The sequence below is a fragment of the Siphateles boraxobius genome, unplaced genomic scaffold (genome assembly GCF_051911475.1).
Source record: "Siphateles boraxobius isolate OS27281-9 unplaced genomic scaffold, OSU_SipBor_1 2, whole genome shotgun sequence".
In the NCBI taxonomy this organism is placed as follows: Eukaryota; Metazoa; Chordata; class Actinopteri; order Cypriniformes; family Leuciscidae; genus Siphateles; species Siphateles boraxobius.
This window is the reverse complement of record NW_027508810.1, coordinates 4,421,643-4,442,668: the sequence shown is the minus strand read 5'-3', so window position 1 is coordinate 4,442,668 and position 21,026 is coordinate 4,421,643. Positions and strand designations below refer to the sequence as shown.

Genomic DNA, 21,026 nt, shown 5'->3' with positions numbered 1-21,026 from the left:
AACAGGTTAAGTGTTTGAATGAAAAATCTGACGAAATGCAAAGGAAAATCGGAAAACTGGAGAAAGAAAACATCGAACTTCGTGATCGATGTAACAATTTGGATGCTTACAAGAGAAGGTTGAATCTGCGTGTCGCTGGTATTCCGGAGAAATCAGGAGAGAACGTGAAGCAGATGATCGTCGACCGCTTTATCCAGGTTTCCCCAAGCATCGCTGCTGATCTGCACCGTGGAATTGACATCGCTCATCGACTGGGACCTCGTTCTGCTGCGGAACAATCCTTCCGTCACATAATTGTCCTGTTCTCATCGCGTTCCCAGCGGGACACAGTTTGGAAAGACACCAAAACCTCTGACTTGCTCAGGGAGAAGAAGATTAAGGTCTTCGAGGATCTCTCGCAGAAAGATAAGGATGCAGGGACTCTTCTGTGGCCGATGGTAGAGAAGGCGAGGAGGGAAGGGAAGAGGGCTGGCTTTCACGGTCCCTTTGCTGTCATTGAGGGTAAAAGACTGGCCGCTAAAGATATAGCCAACAGCAGGCCTACTTAGTAGCCTAGTAACATTTAATCATATGCAACAGTTTCTTTCAGTCATTAGCATGCGATCTGCTTTTTAGGATCTGTGGTACATTTCAGTTATTTGTTTGTTTATCTCTTTTTTAAGGGGAATGGTTGCTTAGTCAAATCTATTGGGGTTTCTTTTTGCCCTAGAAGTACATATTAACATCTTCATGGTATTAAGCAGACTACTTCATATTAATATCAATAGCTATAGCCTTCCCTTTATAAATATAGATAAATATTATTCTATTGAAAGGCTTTTGACTAAATATTGGTTTAATTTGTTATTTCTCTTTGGTTACCAATGGTTACTACTACTTGAAAAAAGAAATTTAAGTTTAATATTTGTTATTTTCTGAACTTAAATATGAACACTTTAGTTTATATTTTAGTAGGAGGGCTTTTTTTGTGGTTGCTCGCACTTTTTGAGGAAAGTGAGTTGAACGGGTGTAGCTTTTCTTTGGTTCATTCACTTATTTTTTTTTTTCATTATATTGTTCATTGTTTATATGTCATTGTCATTAATGTCTTTTAATGCCAGAGGGCTCAGGAATAGTGTCAAACGGAAAGCTCTTTTCTGATCCCTAATTTTATTTATTCTAAACTAGGGGGTTTAAAATTCTTATTAACCTGTTATTATAACATAATGAAAATCCCTATCAAATGATCTCTTTTTCATAGGCAAATGTTATTAGCTTGGTCCCTCATCTTTAAACACAATTTTACACCTCACTCTTATATAATTTGGAATAATAAGGACCTACTGTATAAACATAAATCTCTTTTCTTTGATAGTTGGTTTAAAAATTTAATTATTTTTGTATCTCAACTTTTCAATCAAAATGGTTCAATTTGTAATTATTCTGAGTTCTTGGTAAAGCATGGAATGCTCTACTCTTTCTGTTAAGAGAAACCTGAAACTTCTTTACATTTATTTTGGAACTGCTCTCTCACAGTGACATTTTGGTGTGACATCTGTGATTTTATCAAATGTTATGTGAATCCTAACTTTGAGTTTACATATAGAAATGTAATTTTTAGTTTTCATGAATGTGAAATGTGAATGTGATTTTTCTGCTGGCTAAATTTCACATTCACAAATGTACATTTTCTAAGTGCAATCTTCTTTTTTTAAGATTTAAACTTGATCTATCGAGTTCTCTAAAAATTTAAAAGCTATGAGAACAGTGGCTGTGTTTAAGGACTTGGCACTTAATCTGGATTAAAAAAAACTGAAGGAACATAATCTGGACTGAAGGACTCTGTTGTGTTATGTTATGGCAATGACAATAATTGTTGTTAAAAGGCGACAGGAAGGAAGTTTACTTAAGGTTTAATTTTTCACAGGTGATTTACCCATATTCTGAATCACACATTGCATTGTGTATACAATAAATGCAATGTTCATTTAATTTAAACAAGTATAATACTCTCATGTCCCTGATACCAGCTGCAGCAGGAATGTGTGTTTCGACAAAGGAATGAAATTTAAGAACAACATTTTCAGTTAGATATTTGTTGTTTTGTTGTCTGTGTTTTTTTTTAATAGAAAAGGTGTGGAGGACTATGAAAGCAAATGAGTAGCAATATTCAATTTGAAATGTAATATGCAAAATGACAATGCAATATGTAAAATGGGAATGCATTTCTGCATTTGAATTTAAATTTTCCATTACATTTGTGCAACGTTTGTGCAAAATGAAAAATCAATTATATGATTTACATTTGCCATTTCATACAGTAGTTTTAATATGTAAATTGAATACATATTTAACGCTTTATAAGTTGCAAAATTAAAAGAATTACAGAAATTATCAGATATTTTAACATGTTCAAGCAAAAACTATAGCAAAATGATCATTTCAATTTTATTTTTCTTAATTGCATTTACACTCACAGTTAAGACACTTGCGATTTCATTTTCATTAAATGTCCCGCAATGAATGAAGCAAAATTCAATGTGCAAATTGAAAATGTATTCTGAGCCGATTACGCCCCCGCCCTGTCAATCACTGCATCAAGGTGGGGCTCGGCAACAGGTATTTAGAGTTGCTGGAAGGGAGCATAGCGGTGGCAGAGCTGATACGAGCATTACATTTACTGGCAGATGAAGGGGAGCGTGAACAGAGAAATTGTGGGGTTTACGAAGATTATTATGCGTCTGCAGGTGATCCATAATTAATTACCCAATAATGTTGGAGATCCTACAGTTTTTCCTTACAAATGCATATTACCCTGAGATCACAGAATATGACGGGTCAAATTCATAGCTACCGAAAAATGTGACCGCTCTTTATTTCTTCATAACTGACTGTAATGTTCAATAAAGTGATTCATGTGATGTATGACCATCTCCCATTTATATTTTATTAAGCATATTGATCAGATATTGATAAATATATAGCTACAGTATAGGGTCACGGAATCGGACGGGTCAAATTCATACCGAAAAATGTGGCCGCTCTTTATTTCACCATATCTAAATGTAATGTTCAATAAAGTGACTCATTTGATGTTTAACCATCCCTCCTTTATATTTTATAAAGCATACTGATGAGATATTAATAAATATATAAGGTCAAGGAATCTGACGAGTCAAATTCGAAGACTACCCTTTTTTGGGTAAATGTGGGGCAGGTCCGGGGCTGGTGACATCATCGTCTATAATTCAATGTCTAATATTTTAAAAACCGAAGCAGCAAAACAGCCCAAAGAAGCACAAACAAACTAGACTATTTTGCGTGGATTTGGAGCATGTGAAGGGGGATGTTGAGTTACCCAGTGTTGTAATGTAACGGAGTACAAATACTTCGTTACTGTACTTAAGTAGAAATTTCACGTATCTGTACTTTACTTCGCTATATAAATTTATGTCAACTTTCACTTTTACTCCACTACAATATCCTAGATAAAATGTATACTTTTACTCCGATATATTTCCACTAAGCATCTTCGTTACTCATTATTACAAAATAAAATCAGAAGAAATGTGTGCGGCTGCAATAAGGGAGGTTTGGCGGATCACTGCTCCTGGATTGCATTATGCACGCTCAGCACGCTCTATTTCAGCGTAATGCTTGTTTGTTCCCAAAGGAGGAGGAAGCACAACTGAAACCGCCATGGAAGCACCTACTGGAGGACCGGGGGGAAACTCCTTTTCCTCGATTTTCTGAAGCCTATGTGTAAAACGCATTTGCAGCTGCACAGCTAGCACATTGAGCATCTGGCTCGCTCATCGGCTGTGCTGCGGCAACTGCACATCCAATGGCGCGGGCACCTCTGACGTGCCAAGGGGGTGTGGCCTTAGCCTATAATAGTCCCCTGAATTCGCTATTATAGCAGGGTTAACGACTGAAGCGACAACTCGCCAGGTTACTATAGTGCGGCCGGCTACGCAATACTCATTCCCTCTCTCAGGGAACTGAGGTTATGATAGTAACCGAGTAGTTCCCTTTCGAACGGCCACAATAAAGTTCACAATCAAAGTTCTAACCGCTTGCTTTAAAAAATGAAAATTATGTCATTAATGACTCACCCACATGTCGTTCCAAGCCCGTAAGACCTCCGTTCATCTTCGGAACACAGTTTAAGATATTTTAGATTTAGTCCGAGAGCTTTTTGTCCCTCCATTGAAAATCTATGTATGGTATACTGTCCTTGTCCAGAAATGCAATAAAGACATCATCAAAGTAGTCCACGTGACCTCAGGGGGTTAGTTAGAATTTTTTGAAGCATCGAAAATACATTTTGTTCCAAAAATAACAAAAACGACGACTTTATTCAGCATTGTATTCTCTTCCGGTTCTGTTGTCAATCCGCGTTCATGAGGCCAGTGACGCTGCTGACGTGAATCTGGTGCGTCCGTGTATTCGGGTTCAAATAAATATGTCTGGTTAAAAAAAATGCAAGTCTTCCCCTGTGTCGAAATCCTTAGACATGTTTGCAAAGATTGTTTTGTTTACAGCGTGCGTCTCCCTCAGACTGTAAACGAAGCTCAGGCGCACAAGATAACACGTTAGCAGCGTCTTACGTCAGCGGACTCATGAAAGCAGATTGACAACAGAACCGGAAGAGAATACAATGCTGAATAAAGTCGTCCTTTTTGTTATTTTTGGAACAAAATGTATTTTCGATGCTTCAAAAAATTCTAACTAACCCACTGAGGTCACATGGACTACATTGATGATGTCTTTATTGCCTTTCTGGACAAGGACAGTATACCATACATAGATTTTCAATGGAGGGACAAAAAGCTCTCGGACTCTAAAATATCTTGAACTGTGTTCCGAAGATGAATGGAGGTCTTACGGGCTTGGAACGACATGAGGGTGTGTCATTATTGACATAATTTTCATTTTTGGGTGAAATAACCCTTTAAGTCCCTTAAATATCAGAAAATTATTTTTGATACTCAAGTACAGTATATATCAGATACTTTAAGACTTTTACTTAAGTAATATTCTAAAAGGTAACTTTCACTTCTACCAAAGTCTATTTCTAGGACGATACTTGTACTTTTACTCAAGTATTGCTTTCTAGTACTTTATACAACACTGGAGTTACCTCAGAAAGAATGACCAATAACTATTATTTTAATATCTAAGAAACCGAAGCAGCAAAAAATAAACGTTGACCGAAGCACAAACGATTGAGCCAATTTTGAAGGTAGGGGCTGGTGACGCCATCACCTGTAATTAAATGTCTAATATCTTAAAAACCGAAGCAGCACAAACAAAACTTTAACCGGCACAAGCCAACACAAACCAACGAGACTATTTTATTTGGTGCATGTGGGGGGCTGGGTGAACTCACAATGACCTATAAATATTCTTTTAAAGGAGAACTCTGGTCAATTTTAACATTGAGCTCATTTTTTTTTGTAAATTTGGACTGCTGTCAGTACAGAAAACAATGACAAAAATAGGCGTTGCCTACACCGTGTTATCCTCTTTTTAAAATTTGCACCCTGTTCGCTTAAATGAGGCAAGTTTTAAACCTGCTTTTAGCCTCTTAACATCCTTGATGTGTCATTACAAGTGCACAGCAACGTGAGTGATTTTATTCAGAGTGAACACGGTGAATCTGACTGCAGTAGATGTGAAAGATATGAATAAAAGGGATGTTAATTCAGCCAACTCACATACCTGTATTTACTTCCTGTTTTCGGTCGAAGTCCACAGTAATCGATTGTCGAGTGCGCGCGCCCGATCATTGCAAATCTTGCAAATTTTAAAAAGAGGATAACACGGTGTAGGCAACACCGATTTTTGTCATTGTTCACTGTACTGACAGCACTCCGAATTTACAAAAAAATGAGATCAATGTTAAAACTGACCGGAGTTCTCCTTTAATATCTAAAAATCCGAAGCAGCACAAACAAAAAAGCGAAGTAACAGCACAAACGAAGTAAAAACGATTGAGCCTATTTTGCTGACGGTTTGCACTGGGTGGGGGCGGGGCAAACTTCACGCAGTGATTGACAAGAGAGGGACGGGGCGGAATGCATTTTCAATTTGCACATTGAATTATGCTACATTCATTGTCGGACATTTAATGAAAATGCAATCTCAAGTGTCTTAACTGTGAGTGTAAATGCAATAAAAAACATTTAAATGATCATTTTGCTACTGTTTTTGCTTGAACATTTTAAACAGATCTAATAATTTCTTTAATACATTTTAATTTTGCAATTTATACAGCGTTAAAATATGTATTCAATTTACATATTAAAACTACTGTATGAAATGGCATATGTAAATTATATAATTGAATTATCATTTTGCACCAAACGTTGCACAAATGTAATGGAAAATGTAAATTTAAATACAGAAATGAATTGCCATTTATTGCATTATCATTTTGCATATTACAATCAAATTGAATATTGATACACATATGCTTCCATAGAGGACACATCCCTGCAATACCTGAAAAACCTTCTTAGAATGTATTCCTAGATCTATATGTATTCCTAGAACTAAATAGTTAAAAAAGCAAAGAGCCATTGGCTACACAACACATTTGCATTTAAGGGGATACACACAGAAACGGCACGTTTTTGCTTACCCTCAAAAAGTGGCAATTTTAACATGCAATTACATTTTTTAGGTGTGATTACCCGATGGGACACACAAAAATGTAAGTGTTTACAGAGCTTTATTTTGATTTTCAATACTTTGCATTTTTAAATAAACTTCTAAATGTCTGTTAAGTAGTCCCTATGTTACAAAAGACACAATTTAAAATGTTGGTGCTTCTAATTAAGTGATTAAAAGCAGTTGCTAATGTTTTTTTTTTAATCTTATTGGAATTCGATACACTAGGATATAAACTAGGAATCGATAAGAATCTGTATCGATAAGCGGAATTGTTAAAATTCAAACAATACCTAACCCTAATTTTATTACATATTGTATTACTGTGTGTGTGTGTTGAATTAATATTAAACAATAATATGATTGATCTGACTGTACTGACCCTGTCGTATGAAAACTGAACTGGTCGATGACATTTTTTTTAACTGCTTTATAGATTAAAATGAATTAATTTAATTATTGATGATCTTTACAACGGATTAGAAATCAACACTGAACTGACTTCAGCTGAACAACAGTCGGAATGCATCATTTTCTTGTAATCCCTGTAAAGCTGCTTTAAAACAATCTATATTGTATAAAGCGCTATAAAAATAACTCAACTACTATTCAGTCCTGGAATGTTCATGTGAGTGTGTTGCAAAAGTCCATTTCAGTTTCTGTGACTAATAGACATAGTCCTTTAGCCAACCTGGCTCAAGGTTGATGATCCAGCTCTCAGATTTAATCACAAATATCTTAATTTGTGTTCCGAAGATGAACGAAGGGCTTACGGGGTTGGAACAACATGAGGGTGAGTAAATACTGACAGAATTTTCATTTTTGGGTGAACTAGCAGCTATCCCTTTAATAGCACTTGCCAGATTGTCACCGGTATTAGGCAATGTATAAAATAGTCTCTGACCTTCAGTTCCGAGGCAGTGAAGTAGTAAAGCCTGTTTTCTGGCCTCTGGAGAGAAATCTCCAGTAGCATTGATGATGAGCATGTAGTTCTGAGACATCCTCAGCCATGTTATTGGTGGAATAGGAGGACCTTTGTTGACATCTTTGTACGCATGTGCGAATGGTTGTGTGGCAACAAAACAGTGTGGCGGGCTGTCAAGACGCGACGAGCACTTTCAAGAGAGTTAGCGAGCGAAATCCACAATATATAAGCACTTTAACATCTGAAGACCGGAGGAGGTTTGGAGAGAAGCTCAAAATTTGTATTGGTGACAAAATCGAAGTTATTCAAAGCCCATATGAGATCTGGGATGACAAAAAACGTTGGTCCGACTCGCCCGTGTCTTGGCCACCAATCTGCTGGGGAGACATTTATTCTTATTTAATTTAAACCCCTGGACCCTTCACTCATGAAAGATTAAAGGCTTTCAAGAGTCTGGAGGCCTATGATTATTTTGTTAAGTTGGTCATATCTTTTCTGCCAAACAGAAAGCAGCAGGGCCGGCCCTGGAAAGCAGTGATCGTGCTAAAAGCAGAGGTTAGACCTGGCCAAGCAGAGTCGCAGTGTGATTCGCATCTCCCGTGGGTGATCGCCAAAGAGAACGGCGAAATAATCACTGCTCACTGTGACTGCAAAGCGGGGTACGTCTTCATTGATCAGTGTTGTTATTTATTTATTTATTGAAAATGTAGTGACTGTTGTACCAATTCAATTGTGTTCAGTGTGAGACTTTCAATGGCGTGTCATTTCTCCTTTCAAATCCAGTCTTGGAGAAACATGCAGTCATGTAGCAGCTTTAATGTTTAAAGTAGAAGCAGCTTGTAAGTCATTGTAGGTCAGGATAGGACTCACAAATGCTGCATGTACTAGTGAGGCTTGCAGGTATCAAAGCACAGCTACGGAATGTAATATTTTGTTATTCTGATAAGATTAACTAGATATGGACACTCCAGAATAGCCTATTTTTGATGTGTGGAACATAGTCTGGGTGCTGTGGATCGCGGTTTGGGACACCTGAATCAGAACGCGAAAACATCGGTTGATTTTTTCAATCTTCTATAAATAGATAGTCACTAAGTCTTACCATGAACAACATTAGCCTCACAAACTCGATCAGAAGCTGCAGGAATTCAGGCTTTCTTCGGAGCGTCCAGGTTCAATCGCCTAATTGCACGCAACCATTTCTTTCGTTTTTCGCGATCCCTTTCGGAGGGAATTCGAAAAAACTTATCATCAGGCCCCCAACGAGCCGTACAATCGACCACACAGCAAGAGTGAACCATCCTCTTCTCTAAATCCTCCAAACGTGCAAAACAATCAAATTACAGGTATCTAGCGGTGTTTCGTGCCACACGATCCCCATGATGCAACGCGACAAACATAAACAATGACGTCACAAAAGATCCGCCTATAACGGGCTCACCGGGACAAGGCAAAAATGGACTTGGAAACGGAGCACTTACTAATGCCATCCTCAGGAAATCTTGTAAAAAAAAAAAGAATAATTCGTCCTCGTCGCCTATTTTGTTATGTCTTCAGGACAAGAAGCACAAGCAAGTATATTTAGGAAACTTTTCATAACTGTTATCATGCACAAACAGGATAACATGCACGCAAATGCTCAGTATTCTCTCTCACTCTTCTCCTCTTACTTCACTTGAGTGCCATCTAGTGGTGCATTAATGTAAGGACATCACAGTGTGGTTTGTGGACATTGTGTATTGACCAAACTGACAGACAAAAAAAGGTAACACTTTACAATAAGGTTCATTAGTTAACATTAGTTATACATTAGTACACATTAGTTATATGAACTAAGAATGAACAATACTTCTACAGCATTTATTAATCTTAGTTAATATTAATTCCAACATTTACTAATACGTTATTAAAATCAAAAGTCGTATGTATTAATAGTTAATGCATTGTGAACTAACATGAATAAACCATTACCAGCTGTAATTTTATTAAGAAAGATTAATACTGTAACAAATGTAGCCTATTGCTCATTGTTAGTGAATACATTAACAAATATTAACTAATAATCCTTAATGTAAAGTGTTAACAAAAAAAATCTTTAAAGATTTTACTATTAGGAAAATTCATGAAATATTAGTATAAAAACATAATGACGCATATGTTTTTTTCCACTACTTTAAGAGGGTCTGCGGACCCCAAACATAAGGGTTATCACTACATTTCAAGGCAAGTCACCTTTATTTATATAGCGCTTTTTACAATACAGATTGTTTCAAAGCAGCTTTACAGAGATAACAGGAAAATAATGTTGTAATAATAGCCTATTGTTGAATATAAAATGAAATGTCCCCAACTAAGCAAGCCAAAAGCCAATGGCGACAAAGGCGATTTCAAAAAGCATCTCGTTAGATTTAAATACGGTAATACAGGAGCAAGCCTATAATGCACATCACAACACCCAAACAGCTTATCAACAAAATAATTTGAGGTATTTTAAACATGCTCTTGTTTACACCTGTACATGATTGAATGAATTAGTATAATAATGGTAAATCAACATTCGCACTTACCTTTAGCTTTGTGTTCTCATAAGGATCAGAGCCATATGACAGTTAGCCTAATACATTTTTGTTACTAGTACAGCGTGAGAATTTTCGGACGCACTGACGATTGAATCATGATCTCCGGAGATGTTTTAACTTAGCCTACAATCCATTGCACAGATATCTAGGCCGAAAGTGTGTCGACGCCACTATTCAGTAAGCAAAACAATCAAAGGAGCTAAAGGAAAATTTACAAGACAAACATCACCGTGAGAACCTTTAGTGATGCAAAAACGAATAACTTGTTCCCGGGGGCATCCATTCCCGTAATCTAATTAATATGCATACGTCGTGAGTTCCGGTGTGTTTATGCTGTAGCGGAAAGAAACCCGCTCAGTTCCGCTGACCGCTTCAATGCTTCAATGTCGCGCTGTGGCTGTGTCAGTTCCCATACTGTCTGTGCGCGCTTGTGTCATGTGTTTTTTTTTTTTTCAGCACACGATTGCAGTTGGGATATGCAAACTTTCTTTCCGCATGACCAAAGATACTGTGTCAATATAATTGTAACTGCTGTAAGCCAAGCTAGTTATAGGCACAATTACGATACAACGGCAAGGCTTAACTGCAAGCAATTCAAAAACTGCATGCACTCAATTCAACAGAAACTCGGGAGACAATGTTTTTCGCTTGAGATTTCCATTAAGCTGAACATATTTCCAGACAGAGCAGGGCCAGCAGTGGGTTTAGGCAGAGATTTCTTATTATAGGGAGATGATGAGAGGGTCCGGATCACGTGAGTCACCTCAGCCTATCGTGTACCGGCAGTGACGTCAGTGCCCGCAGTTCAAAGTTCTAAGACAGTCCGTTTCAAAATATATTTTTGATAACAAATGTACTAACAAAGATTTTTTAGCGAACAAGTATTTAGCGAACAAAGGAGAGTTACTCCAAGAGGGACATTTTACTGGAATTCCATTTAAAGAGATGTTAATTGGAGGAAAGCATGTCTGCTGCCTTACAAATTTTGTATTTCTAACAAAGAGAAATTCACCTGAAGATCTTACACAAAATATATCCAACTAATATGTGGCTTTCTAATTTTATGGATATTGGGAGAATGTTCCTTTTGTAACAACTGTGAGGAGTCTTTAAATCATCTGTTTGTTGATTGCCAGACATTGTGGAAAGATTGTTTTTTCAGTTAAAATGAATCAAACGATAACACTGAATGTAAAAAGAAATTATTTGCTACTTTGATAATGATGATAAAAATATACACAATTTTGTAAATTTTATCATCTTGAATGGCAAATTTTTCATTCATAAATGTAGTGTCAAAATCTCCTCCTTTATACAAGGTCTTCTCTAACAAACTCACTCTATTAATGAAGTCTCTTAAAATTGTAAAAAATTCAAAAGCTATGTATATTGTAAGATATTATGAATCTGTATTTGCCGTCTTGTGAATGTCTCTTTTTATTTTATTTTATTTTGTATTTTTATTTTTATTTAATCATCTTTGGAGTTTATGTTACTCATGCCTGTTTGTTTTTCTGTAATGTTATTTACATTTTCTACAAAAATAAAATAATAATAATAAATAAATAAATAAAAAGACAGTCCGTTTCAGCCAGAAGCGTTGGAATGATATTGGTGTATTTGTCAAGTGTTAGAGTTTTTTGCCAGGCTTCTCAATACATATGAGAAACATTATATTTGGGTATTTTGACTCAGGCCCCACAAACGAAAATATCAGTTTTGTTATTTCAATAAAAAACCTGTAAACATGTCTTCTCTGTCTTAAAAGAAATGGAAAATTATTTAAATGTGAGTTCAGTATCTACTAATATGAACGCTATAAGGACTGTTATTATTTGCACTGCCTTTGATCTTTTCATGTGAACATTTTTATTTGATGTAATGGCCCTCTTTTTTCTTTTTTGTATTTTTCTTTTTTGCTGTGGTCTCCTTTATTATTGTTGTGGTTGATATTATGTGATGTATGCTTTCTCTTTTAAATGTTTCCGTTCTCTGCAATAAAAAAATAAAATAAAAAAGATAGCTTACGTTAATCAGTTTCTTGTGTAGGCTAAAATATAAAGTATGAAAAAATCCTTAAATCATTGGTTATCTCGAGACGAGACCTATCTATTTTGGGTAGACTCCTCTTGACTAAAATTGAGCAAATATCTAAAAATATTTATCTAGCTCTGTAAACCACCCCAAAAGTAGTTAAATCAGAATTAAATTTTATTTAAATTTTTATGTAAAAAATTATCACATTATTTACATAAATACCACATGGTTAAAGAGTATGAACATGGAGGCTTGAGAACCATTGATTTTGAATCTCTTCTTGGTACATTCCGAATTAAATGGCTGAAAAAGTGTTAAAGTCACACTCAATATGGTTTCGTATTCCAAATCACATATTCAAAAATATTGGCTGCCTTGAATTTGTGTTAAGATGTAATCTTGATCTCTGTAAAATTCATTTGAAGTTATCTAAGTTTCATAAATGAGTACTGCTTTTTTGGAAAAGGATATTTACCCATAGCTTCTCCCCTCACAACTCCATTTTGGAATAATAGGGCTGTAGTTATTAATAGGAAATCTCTGTTCAAAAGAGATTGGTATGGTAAGGGTATTTTTTCTTCCTGAACTCGACGCCGTCAACGCTGTTCGCCATTTCTCTGTGGCCATCCGGCAGAACATCCTTTCAAAAGCCTATTCACAAAAAGAGCACGGTGTTGTTTCAAATGCCGCGCCCGGTCTGTGTTTCATGCGGGGTTCCCCTGCACATCACAGACGGGCACAGTGAGTGTGCTTCCTGCCTCGGCCTCACCAGCGGCCAGCTCCTTTTTCCCCCAATGTCCACGAGGAGCTCACAAAGTCGTGGCGCGCGCCCTACTCGGACCGCCTGCGTACTTCAACCTCAGTGATGAATCTCACTTGATGGCGCAGAGGAAAAGGGGTATGAAAAACTGCCCCCACAGGAGGAAGCGGTAGCTGCACATCTTTGCCCTCCCACTGCTGTTGGATGGAGGTCTAAGGTCTAACAACGTTCCCCCCGAGGAATGATCTCTCCACCCTCAGACGATTCTTTTGGTCTGGAGTGTCTTCGGGAGGGCAGAGGTCAACCTCTCCACCTCAGAAGACAACTCTCACTGCCCAATATTATTTTAGAAGAACAGGGATGCGCTGGCGAACAGGACAGTCTGGCACCTCCATCCCGACTTGTGGGCCCTCCATTTATGACCCCTCAACGGGTATCCAGGGACCTCCCTGAGAGAGTCCAAAACACTATTGCTGAGGCTAGAGCTCCGTCCACAAGACGTCTCTACGCCCTTAAGTGGTCAGTTCTCACCGGCTGGTGGTCAGCTCGGAACCTATACCCGTATTCATGTGAAGTACCACTGGTACTTTCCTTTCTCCAAGAGCTGCTGGACGCAGGCCGGACCCCATCCACGCTCAAAGTGTATGCGACGGCCATAGCAGCCCTCCATGCTCCTGTGGCCGGCCAATCTTTAGGGAAAAGCGGCCTGATCGTACGCCTCCTCAAAGGGGCCAGGAGGCTTAACCCGCCTCAACCTCCTTCTATCCCTGCCTGGGACCTATCTACGATCCTCAGGGCTCTTAAGGTACCCCTTGAGCTGCTTCAGTCAGCTGACCTAAAGCCAATTTCGCTCAAGACCGCACTCCTACTAGCCCTAGCATCGGTCAAGTGAGTAGGCGATTTACAAGTGCTCTCCCTGAACGCTTCTTGCCTTGAGTTTGGGCCCAACGAATCCAGAGTCGTCCTCAAACTGAGACATGATTATGTACTCAAGGTGCTCTCGACTCATTCAGAGCCCAGGTTATTTCACTATCGGCTCTTCCCCCGTCGGAAGACGATAGAGACTTGAATCTACTCTGCCCTGTCAGGGCTCTCAGAGTCTTAGAGCATTCTGCCCCGTTCAGGCAGTCGGAACAGCTCTTTGTATGCTTTGGTGGCTGCACCAAGGGGTCTCCATTCACGAAGCAGAGATTATCTCGATGGATAGTAGATGCTATCTCTTTAGCCTTTGCTTAAGCCTATGCTTCTATGCTTCAATGCCTCATAGGCGTCACGTCATGCCTGCCACACCAGTGTCTCAAGACAAGATGGCCCCTACGCCTGAGTCTTTCGGCCAAGATGACCGACATCACTCTGAGTCTTCAGAGGTTGCAGGGTTGACCATATGTGTGTGTGTGTGTGTGGAGTGAACACACATCGGCTCCAGCCCCTGAACAGAGTCCAGTGAAGGCTTCAGCCCCTGAGCTCAGCCCTGAGCTCAGCCCTGAGCTCTGCCCTGTGCCCGCTCGAGCCCCTGAGTTCGCTCCAGCCCATGAGGCCTCCCTGGCCCCCTGAACTGTTGCCGCCTCCCTTGCCTATTGATGGGAAACCGAGGCTTTATGAAGCATTTGAGGCTTTCATCAATTTTGTTTCAAAATAAAGTTCATTACTCAAAGTTTTTAACACAATGTGCATTAGTGACATCTGGTGGTCACACTTGTTTTCTCCATAACAACATATCTAACAAGTCACAACAGAAAAGCAAGTGACCAAACAAAGCTTTGGAAGTCCGTTGAAATGTCCGTTTCGAATTATATCTCATCGAAATTAATTTGTGCCAGTGAGACCACAACTCGTGTAATATAAATAATATATTATATAATATAAAATATACATGTATATGATCATAATTATTGTAATTGTAATTGTACAAATATATTGGGTGTTCTTTTTAAAAAATAAATAAATTATGTTATAGGGAAGTGTAGTGTTAAATCGTTTAAATAATGCCTACTCTATAATCATTTCACTTTTTATGCATCAGACGAGTTCACGAAGCTCCATTTATTTATTTATTTTTAAACCAGCTGTCCCGACCTTCTGATACTGCATGATGTTCAAAGCTTTAAACGTCATCAATTACGTGGTATTGGCATTTCAATACAAGCATCGGTACAGTGTGTGATACAATAGTGATTTGAAAACTGCATCGGAGCCCCGGTATCAACCGTCCCATTACTGCCCTGGCCCCCTGAACTCAATGAAAGCTCAATAAAAGCTGCATTTGGATCACAAACCTTTCAAGTCTCAGAGCAGTTTTGCAACAGATACTAAAACTGCTTGTTCAAACAACAACTTCCTTGTAATTTCACTTCCTGACAAACCTTGTCATATAAATGTAAAATGACCTCTAACGCTACATCTGACACATGATCCAACATGGTATAGCAAATTTTATATTATTCATTCTTAATAATATTCAATTCATTCATTCAATTCATTTTCATATGGCTCGCTTACTTTAGCCATCTTCATTGCCTTTTCCTTCTGTTTCTCATCTTTGCATTTGAATAACAACCCACCATCTCCCAACACTTTTGGCATCAAAATTTCTCCAATTTTCTCCTACAAACCGCAAGTCAATGCCAATGACCTTCTTATATCATTTCCTTCCTTGAACCTCAAAATTATTTTAAACGCCTCATCTTCAACTTCCCTCCACTGTAGTAATAATAATAATAATAAGTCTATTTTTTATAGCACTTTTCAAGAACCCAAGGTCGCTTCACAAAATAATACAAACAGTTGACAGACAAACAGACAAGCAGATAGAGACGCCCAATAACTATAAATAATTAACATGAGAAGTTAGATAATCAAAGAAAACATACATTTTGATAAAGAAAGGATGTAACAAAAAAAATGGAAAAGTGGAGGACAGAGAAATATAATGGAAAATAATGATTTACTGAGCATGGTAAATATATGAGTTTGAAGGCGGTTTGACAGCAGCTTATTCCACAGCTTAGGTGCCTACAACACTAAAGGCCCTACCATCCACAGTAGAGAGTTTATACCTGGGTACGACAAGCAAATCGTCATTGCTAGATCTAAGGGTCTGAGCAGGAACATATGGTTGCACTAAATCAGCAAGGTATATAGGTGCGGGGCTATGACAGGCTTTATAAACTAAGATTAACAATTTAAACTGGATGCGATTGACCACAGGAAGCCAGTGAAGTTGGTAAAGGATAGGAGTGATATGTGCAGATTTTTTGTTAAATGAAAGGGCTCGAGCAACAGAGTTTTGTACCATTTGAAGGCTATGTATAGCTTTGGTGGTTAGGCCGCTATATAAAGAGTTACAGTAATCCAATCTGGAGGTTACAAAAGCGTGGATAACAGTTTCCGCATCTCCAAAGTTAAGAGAGGTGCGTATGCGAACAATATTCCACAAGTGAAAGAAGCACGATTTAACAATCCTGACTGATGTGTGAGTGAAAACATAACTAAGAACCGAACAAAACTCCCAGGTGCCGCACAGCTTTTGAAGGCCTAATCTGGACACCATCAATATCAATAAAAAAGTCATGCCCGGGTAAGCTCTGTGATTTAGGGCCAATCGACAGGATTTCAGTTTAACCAGCATTAAGCTGTAAGAAGTTATCAGAGTTACAAGTTACCGTACCACTAACTCCTAACTCGTTTATTTCTCTGTACTTCCGTACAGTCATTTAAATCCATATCCTTACATCCACCCTCACCGTCACTACTCTCCGCCATATTTAGTCCAGTCACAGACCAGTTTATGCCAACCACGCTCTTCTTGCATTGTCTTCTACTCACTGTGTCTCTTCGATATCAGACTTCCGTCCGGTGTCAGATCGCTGTCCCATGCAGAACCTGTCCACTGCAATGCTCTTGAATGAATGAGCAGCCGAGTTATCATGTTTAGTCTGCTGCATCAGCCAGGTCGAGTACGCTGACTCACATAATGAACTGGGGATCTTGATCAGCTGTGTTCAATAATGGAGACATACAAAATGTGCAGAGTGGTGGGTCCCAAAAACAAGGATTGAAAGTGCTAAACAGTCCTAAACTATCTGATACAGGGATGGGCAAAGTTTAGCTCCAACCCTGATAGAATTACACTTTGAACGAGTTAAAGCTGCAGTAGGGAGTTTTGAGAAAACGTTGACTTAGCCTGAAAATTTGAAGAAGCACAACTTACAGGTCCCACCCCCTTGCTCTCTGCTGCGCTACAGCCCTCCCTCCACAGCTCCTCCCCCACAGCGGAGCCTGCTGTGAACGCGCAGGCTAGTAAACAGGACCACCGATGACGGCGGATTATAAACAGTTATGGAACATTCACTAATAGGGATGAAACATCAACAATATGCTTTACATTGACTATGTCCTGCCCATAATTTGACTACAAACTTGGTCCTCAAATCATTATGTATTTTGCAATACATGAAAGATGTAACTTTATAACGTTGCACTCTTTCTATAAGTTATAAATAGCTAGTAAGATAACATTAATATAACGGTAACTAACGTTACAGTATGTAAGTAATTATTCTAGTGATATGTAATGCTATAAGGTTTGCTAGTACATTATTTCAGCAACATGACAAGCCAGTGAATTAGCAGGTTTCAATTGTTGCTTACCACAGTGCGTGACATTTTATTTACATGTTATGCGGCTAGAGTTTTGACACCGAGTCAATGGGCTCTGTCTAATTCTTTCTTTTTCGCTTGTTTATCGTCATCGGCCTTTTTCCTTTTACCTCTTTGTTTTATGAGCAGGTGCCACTCGAGAAATTGGCAGTGTAGGTTTTTCTCCACCATTAGCACAGCTGCAGAACACCGGCAATCTTGAGTTTGAAAGACGGTACGCGCTCGCGCTGTGCAAGAGAGGGGTGATCAGCACGTATACAAGCGTGATTGACACTGCTAAGACATTCCTCCTGGCTCTGATCGGTTGTTTCTGACCAGGAGCGGTGTATTTCTGCAAATGGCAATAGGACCACTTGGAGGAGCCAGAGGAGCTTGATTATCTGTCTCATATTCTACTGTCAGGATATAATGACAATTTTAACAAATATTTGTTTACAAAAGTTACCTACTGCAGCTTTAATCATTGTCTTCAAAGCTAATGGATAAGATAAGACATTGCTTCTCAATCCTGCCCTGTGGTCCCACCACCACTGCACATGTCTTCCTCATCATTGACACTCAATTTAAATTTCGCCGTCTCTACAAATGAGTTAAAGAGTTGAATCAAGAGTACTAGATCAAGGAGACAAAATGTGCAGAGTGTGGGGTTCAGGAGAGGTTTGAAAAGCACTGTGATAAGATACTATAAGGCTGTTAATCATTTACACAGATTGTATCATGAATATGAATGAATGAATGAATGGTTTTTTATTATTGTTTCTTGCATACTACTGTATGCCAAGCCCTAATGGGCTTGCAAGACACCAATACCATCAACAAAAGACCAGTTGTCAGGCAGTAGGCACAACATACATGAACTTATTTAAATAAACAAGTCTGCCGTCTCATCCAGGCTTTGCAAACAAAAGAAGCCAATTTAAACACATTAAAATTAAACAACCATTTCATCTTGTCGTCATCACTAATCCAGAACATTTCAGGCTTTTTAACAAACACTTCACCAAATAATACATTTCTATAATCATCGTACCGTGGGCAATATAACACAAAATGAGTTTCATTTTCAACCTCTCCTAACTCACACAATCTACAGAGTCTGTCCTCTTCAGGTGTTTGAGTGAACCTACCAGTTTCTAAAGCCAGGGGAAGTATGCCAGTTCACAGCTGAGCCACCAAAGATTGTTGGTTCCTTGTCAAATTTGCCTTTACATACAACTCTGTTTCATATACATCTTTAATATGTAAATAAGTCCTTAGCTTTGGCTTAGCCATAATCCCAATCAGCCATTTATGTTCAAAATTTGACATCAATTTGGATCTGATGTTATTGACGCTACAAGGCAAATTATTACAGAATACATACTGGAGTTGTACATCAGCAAAAACAGTCTGGAGCTCTGCAGCCCAGATAGACTTTGTCTTACTCCACAGAAAAACTTTTTTTGTTACTCTATTTTCTGGGAGATTAACAAGTCGATTCCACAACCTAACCATTTCACATTTCCTGTGGACTGATCCAGGAACCCAGCCCATATCACCCAGCGCTGCCAGCACTGGGACAAACTTATGAACCCCCAAGAAGCAACGAATTGCACGATTTTCTACAGCGTTCAAGGCTGGGCTCTGCACGGCCCCCCACACCCCAGCAGCGTAATTTAACACAGGGGACACACAGGCAGCATACAACTGAGATAATGTACCATAAACAAGATCTTTACAGATTTTTAACTTGTTTATCACAGAACCCAGGGCTCTACTGGCTGCAGCAGCTAGGATTTTAACTCCTCTGTCAAACAACATAAATTCATCAAATACAAATCCTAAATACTTATACTGGGCTACATAGTCAAGAACGGTATTACCAAAAGTAAAAGCTTTTGTGCTTCGCAAAGTAACACCTTTCCTGAAAAGTATAATTTGCGTTTTTGCTTGATTTATAACAAGTCTCCATCTACAGCACCAATTATGTAAAATATGTAACATTTTCTGTAGATCCTCTGCATTTTCAGCCAGTAATGCAACATCATCAGCATAGAGCAGAATGCCAACAATGATACTGTCTAGGCGCACCCCTAAGTTTAGATGTTTAATTTCAAGAGACAAATCATTTATAAACAGAGAGAATAGGCTTGGGGACAAAATATCCCCCTGCTTTACACCAAAGGGAATACGAAACCAATCAGTCTGCTCATCATTCACCTGAACACATCCCACACATTCTGCATACAGGGACTTTAATGCCCAGTAAAACTTCCCATCCACCCCTGCCTGGAGAAGCTTCAAACTTAACAAATCCCTATCCACCCAATCAAAAGCCTTTTTAAAGTCCACGAAACAAACAAACGTGGGTTTGTTTTCAGTTAGCCTAGTTCTGACAATTGTTGAGATTATATAAATAAGATCAATACATGCCCGGTGTTTTCGAAATCCATTTTGTTCATCTACTAGATGCTCTGTTGTTTCCAAAAAATTACTTAATCTAGCATTTAAAATACTAGAGTAGATTTTATAAACAGTACTTAGGAGACTGATTCCTCTGTAGTTCAGAGGTATGCGGGGGTCATCTTTCACTGATTTAGGAATAGGTTTAATAATTGATTTATACCATGTAGAAGGAACAATAATTCAAAACAGAATTTAAATAAACCAAGAAGCATATGCCTAAGATGTAAGGACTTTAACACCTCATTTGGAATTTCCTCCACTTTTATAGCCTTCCTCAACTTGGCTTTTTGAGAGCAACGCTCACTTCTTCCAAAGTAATATCAAAATTCAAATAAATATTTGATCGGCTGTTATCACCCATAATTAATTCAAGATTTTCCTTTACTTGAACTGAAAGAACACTATAGGCAAAGATCTTCAATATTAGTCGGCCCTGAATATAAGGTTGAAAAATCCAGTTCCCATTTTTTAACTGTGGAAACTGCACAGTCCAGTGGTGCAGTGGTCCAGCTCCACTGCACCATTTTCCATAACAACTTCCATAGGTATGGTCTTCTATATGGACCCAATTTATTTTTAATTTTAATGCTTGACCCCTATTAAACCTTCTTTTATAAAATCTTAGATATTTACCAAAAAGTGACTGCTTCTGCTTATAATTTTCCCTCAGATCATGTTTATTTTGAGGCACTTTACACTTAAGAAACCCTCTCTCTGCTATTGTTCGCTCATTCCATAACTTTTGAAGATGGACATTCCAAAAAGGTTTCACAACCCGTTTAGAATATTTTTTAGTAGCTATGCTATCTTTACATGAGTTTATTTCCCCTCTAATAAATGTACAAAAATCCTCATACCATTTATCAACATCCTATATTGAGTATTGTGGCACAGCCCTAACTTATTTTTGTCTAGCCCTTGCACTGCCATTTGGCAGCTAGTAGATGTTAAAAATGTCTCAGGGAAT

At 38.3% G+C, this 21,026-nt stretch overlaps 1 protein-coding gene across 6 annotated transcripts in view; it reads right to left on the bottom strand.

The window, feature by feature from the left end:
• Window positions 1–17,015, bottom strand: part of st3gal5 (ST3 beta-galactoside alpha-2,3-sialyltransferase 5) — a 62,507-nt gene extending 45,492 nt beyond the window's left edge. Inside the window, exon 1 of one of the 6 annotated variants that reach the window (XM_077235726.1) lies at window positions 16,926–17,015. The gene's annotated coding sequence lies outside the window, so the exon portion shown is untranslated. The other 5 variants (XM_077235725.1, XM_077235729.1, XM_077235727.1 and 2 more) reach the window with 5 other exon arrangements.
• Between the last annotated feature and the right edge of the window lie 4,011 nt (window positions 17,016–21,026).